Source organism: Mandrillus leucophaeus, unplaced genomic scaffold (genome assembly GCF_000951045.1).
Source record: "Mandrillus leucophaeus isolate KB7577 unplaced genomic scaffold, Mleu.le_1.0 Scaffold389, whole genome shotgun sequence".
Classification (NCBI taxonomy): Eukaryota; Metazoa; Chordata; class Mammalia; order Primates; family Cercopithecidae; genus Mandrillus; species Mandrillus leucophaeus.
The window spans coordinates 2,156,111-2,164,730 of record NW_012104131.1 but is presented as its reverse complement, the minus strand read 5'-3'; positions in this window follow the sequence as shown (position 1 = coordinate 2,164,730).

The following is an 8,620-nucleotide window of genomic DNA, read 5'->3' as shown; positions in this document are numbered from 1 at the left end:
AGTCAGGAAACAACAGGTGCTGGAGAGGATGTGGAGAAATAGGAACACTTTTACACTGTTGGTGGGACTGTAAACTGGTTCAACCATTGTGGAAGACAGTGTGGCGATTCCTCAAGGATCTAGAACTAGAAATACCATTTGACTCAGCCATCCCATTACTGTGTGTATACCCAAAGGATTATAAGTCATGCTGCTATAAAGACACATGCACATGTATGTTTACTGTGGCACTATTCACAATAACAAAGACTTGGAACCAACCCAAATGTTCATCAATGACAGACTGGATTAAGAAAATGTGGCACATATACACCATGAAATACATGCAGCCATAAAAAAGGATGAGCTCATGTCCTTTGTGGGGACATGGATGAAGCTGGAAACCATCCTCAGCAAACTAGTGCAAGTACAGAAAACCAAACACCACATGTTCTCACTCATAGATGGGAACTGAACAATGAGATCACTCGGACACAGGAACGGGAACATGACACACCGGGGCCTGTCGTGGGGTGGGGAGACGGAGGAGGGATAGCATTAGGAGATATACCTAAGGTAAATGACGAGTTAACGGGTGTAGTACACCAACATGGCACATGTATACATATGTAACAAACCTGCACGTTGTGCACATGTACCCTAGAACTTAAAGTATATATTAAAAAAAAGAAACATGTATACTGGACATATCACTTACATTTTTGCGGTTTCTTAAAGATGACAATAATAGATTCTTCAGTTTCATTTATTTATTCATTTGATGCCCTATGGTGTAATTTCCCTGCACCTGGAACCTTGAAATGATTTACAGCAGTATTACACAGAAGCCTGCAATCACTTTCAGTCTCCCTGCTGCCAGCCTGACTCCCGTACAGCCTGTTTTCACCTCGCCAGTCAGAGTGATTTGAGAATATAAAAATCAAATCATATCTTATTCCTCTGCTCAGAAGCCCCCAGAAGCTACCCAGAAAAAAAGTCCCAAATCCTTGCAATTGCCTAAAAGGCCTTATAATCTGTCTGACCTTTTGGTTATCTAGGGGAAGGCACCTCCTTCTATTCTCTTCCTCCCTTAGTTCTCTGTAACCAAACTGGCTTCCAGCTGTCTTCTGTACCTGGAAGCACACGCAGACTATTCCCCCATTCCAGTATGCTCTTCCTCTAGAAAGCTGAATGGCTAACTCATTCATCTCCTGCAAGTCTTGGCCAAAAGTTTACCTTCTTAAAGAGAACTGCTCACACTTCTCCTCTAATCTCTTATCTTGCTCTGATGTTTCCAAGTCACTTATCATTTTGTTAGGTACTATATAACTTACTTACAATGTTTATTATTCATTTTATGTCTCTCCTGGGTAGCACAGAAACAACACAGGGGCTGGAATATTTGACTTTTTGGGGTCTATTTTCCCCATTGAATCTCATGTGTCTAGAACAGTACACCTACATAGTAGTGCTCAATGAATGCTTTTTTAAAATCAATGAATTATTTAATTTTGGTTTCTGAAAAATTTAATAAATTTTTTTAGATGTATTATTTGGAAATTCAGCCCAATCTTTAGAAACTCACATATTCTATTTATGGCAACGTATTTTATAATAGCAATGTCTAGAAAAAATGAAACTGTCCACTACTGGGGTATTGATTAAGTAAATCAGATAACTTTGTTTTATATTATATAGATATTAAGATGATAAAACATAAAAAGATTCAATGCAGGAAAAACAAAGCCAAACTCTGTAGGCACCATATTTACTAATTATGTAGCCTTATTTAACCTAGAACAAAATACATACATTAAAGTCCTCTTTACCCCAAATATAATTACATAACTATGCCAAGATTACTAGACTCTCTTTAAAACAAAGCAAATTGAAGACCGAATACTTTTCCTAAAGTATTTCCCACTGCAAAATATCTTAGAGAAGTAAGAATGATAACAGAGAACAGGGATTAAGCACTTGTCACTTATCAGGGACTGATTACTTCATTTAATATTCACAACAAATATATAAGATAAATACGATTGTTGTTTGTATTTATTAGATAAGAAAACAATAAGGTTCAGAGGGAACAAGTAACTTGCCCAAGGTCACATGACTAGTAAATGTTGCCATCAAATTCTATAATTTTTTCTTTGGAAAAGTTAGTCAAAGCCTCTCTACAATGATCTTACCAATGAACTTCTCCAGCTACATCTTACATACTCTGTATATTTTCATTCCCTAAAAGACTCCAGCCTCTGACATCTGGCGTTCAAAAATGTTCACGCTGTCTGAAATATCATTGACCACCAACTGTCACCTGTTAAAATCCTACTTGCACTCCAAGGCTCATCATACCCCAATTCCAAGTCAGAAGTCGTTTTGCCTTCCTCTGAACTCCCAGAGCACACACATGTTGTCTAAAATTTTTACAGTAATTATATATATTCTATCTTCTGTTGTTATTGAAGATGTGCCTTATTGCTTCTCCATTTATTATTAAATTCCTTGAGGATAAGGGTGTATTAACTACCCACCACAGTAAGCAGGACATTATTTGATATATGTTGAATACAACTGCCCAAAACAAATCTTACAAACATTCTGTCCAATATGGTAGCCACTGACCACATGAGGAACTGAGCATTTGAAATGTGGGTAGGTGCCAAATTTCGAAATGATGATATTTAGGACATATCATCTTAAATAAAATATATCATTAATAAAAGTAATCTTATTGTTTCCTCTTTTTTGATATTAGAATCTAGAACATTTAAAAGTACATACATGGGACTCATTGTATTTCTAACGCACAGTGCTTTTTTCAGATATACTTGTTCCCTATTCCATCACTCTCCTCGAAGGGATCAAACCCATGAACAAATGCATGAATTAAGCAAAAGGAGAATCCCCTATTCTGAGATGTCCTACAAAGGGGAGGGGGCTCTCTCTGGATCAATAGTTTTTCTATTTTATGTAGTCAGGTTGCTGCTTTTGTCTTTCGGTCTAAGAAACACCATAGTGAAAAAGCTACTTTATTCATAAGTGAACATTCTCTGTGTGTGTGTGCAGAGGAGCAGAAACCACATGCAAATCGGAATATAACAGAATTACAGGAAGCTTTCTATTTTGAAGTACACTGGCAACATGACAAATATAAAGCAAACAGCATCCTCCGAACAATCCTTGATCCTTTTCCTACCCCAACATCAGCCATAATAGAGAGCCCTATGTGTTGCCCTCAGCCACATGTCTCCTACTGCTTGCTGGTACCATGTGCTTTAGGCAGCTTCTTTCCAGGCAAACACAGACTGTTTACTGACTGTAATCAAAATGACAGCGCACTGTTTTCACAACTGAGTGTTGAGAGTCGACTGCCTTTTTCACTTGGCAACCTGAGGAAAATTGAGAACTGGGAACTTGAGGTATGACTTACATTACTTTAAGATGGCGGTGTTGACTACTCCACATGTTATCTGTGCTCTGTTGAGATTTAAAATACAGAGGATTGGGATTTGTCTAGCTCAGAGCAAAAAGGTTTTAATCACTGCTTTCAGATGGGTGCAAATGGTAAACCACACCGGAGCACAGGATGATTTAGGTGTGTCTGAAGTTCAGCTGCCATTTGATTCTTCATCAGCAAAAATCCAATCACATAAAGAGGACTTCCCCACTAAGCACGCCCCTTAGATACACGGTTATAGTGTTACAGAGTGGATGACTCTAAGATGGTGCCACAGAAGATAATGCAATATACTAGAAAAACATGCCCTGCCCTATCTTTCTTAGAAATGAGATTTAATGAAAAGATAAGAAAGAGGAAAGCAGAAGGAGAGATATACAAGTTGCAAATCAGACAACCTGTATTCTAGACTTGTCTCTGCTATCACTTGTGTGATATGTGGAACACTCACGATCTCAGATGTTTAGTGTCTATATGTGTAAAAAAGAAGGGAGAGGTGGGAAATTGACCGGTTAATTTGTAGCACCTCTTTTATCACTAAAACTCTAGTTCAGTGTCCAGACTTTGGTACTCTGTACTAGACTTACTCCAAATGTTTCTCCCTTCTGAGAGAAACTTCTGAGGGTATAGCAATACCCTTATACCCTGAACGTGGGTCACTAAACCTTCTATAAATCATGTTCCTGAGGTAGGTGTGTCACATCTATTATAGGATATATTCATTTTTAGAAGACTTTAGTGAACTAGATGCTTGCATAGGTCCTCTCCAGCCCCAATTTAAACTGTTTCTTGATGAATAAATAATATAATGCCTTGAGTAGAATATGACTTGAAGATCAGTTGCTGAAAAGAACTGTCTCTTGAATCCTTTCTAACTGTAGGTATTCAATTTTGTACACATGACATCTCCATGAAATGGTAATATAAAAAATCTCCTACTGATAAATTCCGTACAAATTGCAGTTAACAAAAAACCTAGAAACCTTCAAGTCTGGTTTTCAGTGAAATATGACCAGTCACTTGGCCACATCTCCCCCAGAAAGGGCCCTTTGAAATAAAGAAAAGATGAAAAAAAAAAAACCAGTCTTTCCTGGGATCTGAATTCAGGACCCAGAGAATCTGTGTTTTTCCTTCAGCCTCTAAGCACATCATTGGCACCAAAATAGAGCAAAGGACTGTGTGCACTGCCCTGATTGAGGTGTGGATGATGCCACTCACTGCAGCGGGGAATGCAGAGTAAAAGGTCTCTGCACATAAGGACAGGAAGGGGATGCTGTTCAGTGCTCAATTCTTTTGAGGCTACAGGAGATCCAGAATGCCACAGGTAAGAGAAAATTACATATGATAAAAAATTTTGTTTTAAACAGGGATTGTAGCAACCAAACTGCTGAAGACTAGCATGGTCTGTCTGTCTTCACCCTCCAGAGGATAGAGGATCTGATAAATAAGAAACTGACTAGTGAGGGCAGTAATCCTGAGGAAAAACCTAAGAAGAGGTGAGAGGGAAGATGCCAGGAGGGAGAGATGCCCTGCCGTGTGCCTGAACTGTCCCCTCAAGGACATGGAGGATTCAGGATCCTGATAAAATTGCCAGTGCAAAATCAGACATTGAGTTCATTCATTCTTCAAGTGCCACTCCTCTTTAAAAATTAACAGACTTTTTTTTTTAGACAATTTTAGGTTTACAGAAAAGTCGATCGGAAAGTATTGAGTTCCCACATCAAGTGCCTTTTTTAATGTCTTAAATATCTGTCTTCAAAATTTTTATTCAGAAATAAATTGAGAGAATAAATGGAAACGATTTTGTTACGTGTGAAACTTCCCAAATCTAGCTTTCTCGAGGGATATGGATTCTTGGGGGAGAGGAGGAAGTGTATTATTTTCTGATTAAATTGATCTCACAAAGTGTTTTCTGAACTGGCACCACTATAGATTTAATGGGATATTTAAAAGAAAGGTATCTTACAATGACTCAGGATAATTTTAAGATACTGAGTAGAAAACCATACCTTACAAATGCATAAGAGGGAGCTGACTAGACTAGTTTTCATGGTGTATCTTACCTCTAGTGTTTATTTGCATGAAAATATGCATCTTGATTTGGATGTGCTCTGCCACTTTTCATTTACCTTCATGCATTACCCTTTCCTTTTCAAAATGTACAAAGTGCTTCTGAATAAGGAGTTGGAATGTTTCCTCAAAAGAATCTAGTTAGTTCTTACAATTGTCATCCTGTTGGTAGAGGGGAATGGTTATGTCAACCATAAATTATTCACCCTCTACACAGATCATGTTATTTAAGGTGACCCTTCTTCATAAAAGCATTCCTTCCCTGGTTCAGGTTTTCATTCTTATCAATAGCTTATTGGTTTCTTATTTATATTTTCATTGCAGACTTCCCAAAAACTTTGTGTATAAAGGTTTTTTTGTTTTTGTTTTTGTTTTTTTAAGTAAATGATCCAATCCCAGTGGGAGGACACAAGCACTGTGTCACACACATTCATCACAACCCTGGCCTCAAACATGATATTGTATTTCTTCTGTTTATCACAGAAGCACCAACGACCTGCCTCAAAATGTGGATATTCTCATCTTGAGATTTAACAGATATTTTCTGTGATGAGAATCATTTTACTGACCACGTTGGTAGAATGTTAGAGATGGGTGAAGAAAACATAGCTAACTATTAATATTAAATGATGATCCTCTAGAGAAAAGACTTTAGGATATAATCTTCTCTGAAGGACCTGTAGAGGATTGTCCTCTATGTCTCCTACTCAGCTGTGGGAAACCAATCCGGAACAGCAACTGGGGTGTTAACCCAGGAAATGTCTCCTTAAAAGCTGACTCATCTTAGGAATGAGATTCTTTTTAAGAAATGCAATTAATTATTAATTTCGCTCCACTATTAGATTAATTCACTTCTTTCTCGGATATACCATTTTCTGAAAATATCTTTTAAAATGCATTTTGGTTTTAAAAAATATGTTCATTTACAGAATCTGTCTTTCCTCCAAATCTGCCTAAATTGCAGTTTAAAAAATTTAAAAATCAAAGTGTTTTGCTTTCAACTGATGATTTGGAGATTCAAAGAATATCTTTCAGCAGACCTACTCTTATTTGATTCTTCAAGACTTAGTTCTGCAGGTAGCAATTTATAAGTAAGAAATAAATCAGTGAGTGAATCTATGGTTGCACAAATCTGAAGTTGTGGATGCTCAGCTCCAAATGCGTACATTGTTTGCATGGTTAGCTTGCAAAATATTCCATAACCAACAGCTGAATCAACTTTCAGATATACTTGGGATAATAAATTAACAATTTCAAATGTAAAATTATTTAAACACGTCAGTAAATGCCAGTGTGTTCAACTAAGGGAGAAATGGACAAAAGCGTATTTTTTATTGCTTCCTTAAGAATTTGCATAATATCTTTACTTAACACATGCCCGCTGGATAGCACTCTGAAATTATTTTGAAAAGCATTTGTCAACTATCATTCACTTCCCTAGCCAAGTTTTCATTGGCTTCGGTTATTTTTCTCTTTCTCTAGTCAATTGGTTTTTAAACCTGGCTACACATTTGAACTACAATTGCAGGGCTTTTAAACAAATATTGATACCCAGATTCCGCCTCAGAGAATCTGACTGAATCGGTTGAAGGTGGAGCCAAGCATTGCTCTTTTTTAAAGTTTCCCATGTGAGTCTAATGTGCATCCACAGCTGTGGGCCACTCTCTGAATCAGCTCGTAATGTTCTACCTCTTTTTGTTTTCTCTCAGTATGTTTGCATATATCTTTCTCTTTAGCTGTGTTTTTTTTTTTTTTTCTCCTGACATTTTTATTGGTGAGGTCCTATAAATCTGTTTTTTGCTTTTCTCATTTTGCTTTTTTCTTCTTTTACTTCCTATTTCCTGGCCAAGAAGTTCTCATTCCAGGTATATATCTTTGATTTGTATTCTTATCCAATACTATTCAGGCTTTATGTCAGTGTAAGAGAACACAATATGATTGTGAATTATATTTTTGCCTGTTTTTTCCAATGCTAATTTAATAGTTTACATTAATTTTTGGTATAAATATAAAAAGATCAATAATAGAATCTAAGGCTATTGTAAAAAAGCTGATATTAAGGAAGGATTTATTTTAAATGTAATTATTATTGGCTATGACAAAAGACAAAACATTTTAGAATTTTGAGACCATACAGGTCTCAAGGACATGTATATATCATATCAATAATATTTTTCCCTTTCAGAGGTAAAGGACCGCAATGTGTTTGCCCTAAATTTTAAACTTTAAAAACAAGTTTCAACAGTGTTTAAAGAACAGAGTGGAAGTGGGAATATTACATATTGCAACAAATAGCATAGCAGAAACAAGATATCACTAGCAACAGAAAATAGCAATAGAAAAAAAGAAAAAAAATCAATGATGCTAAGTGTTGTGGTGATGTTAATATTGGGAAGAAAACTAGAAATCAAGAAGGTAATGCATAGATTCAAGGACTTGAAATGAAACAGACTGAGCCTAGACTGGGAGAAAAGAGATCTGAGTACCAATGTGGCTGTGCTTCTAAATATGGTCAAGTGGTTTCCTCTCCATGAGGTTTGTTTTCCCTCACTGACAAAAGTACTGGTTAGATTGGCAAAAGGAGAAAAAGAAACTTTGCAATCCCTTGGCAAGATCCTGCCTATACATGTATTTTATTGAATCTATCTGGTATTATAAATACTTTGAAATAGATGACTCCGTTTAACAACAGAGGGAAATCTTTACTAACAATTTGGATTTTTCAGCTTCTTCAGAGAAGTCATTTGATGTAACAGTCTCCTAGCAGTGAGAAGGCGTTTTCCATTTTTAAAAAGGGCATGCATGCACTTTCTAGTTCTTTAGGCCCAACCGGAATGGCTTCACTGCTTTCTCTTACCTACTTTGCCCATGTAGGAATTTATGTTCGTTTCTTCTAGAATTTATTATTTAAGGTCATGACCAACCATGATATAAGTTCCATGATATATTTTCCATGAAAATGCTCAGAGTACTTCGGAACATGTTTAGTTAGGCATAATGAAAACAACTTATATGGTGAAAAATAAATGTCACAAGCAGAAACACCAAGGAGACAGAGAAACTGACAAACAGGTGACTAGTCCTCAAATAGAGGCTTAAGCCTACAAA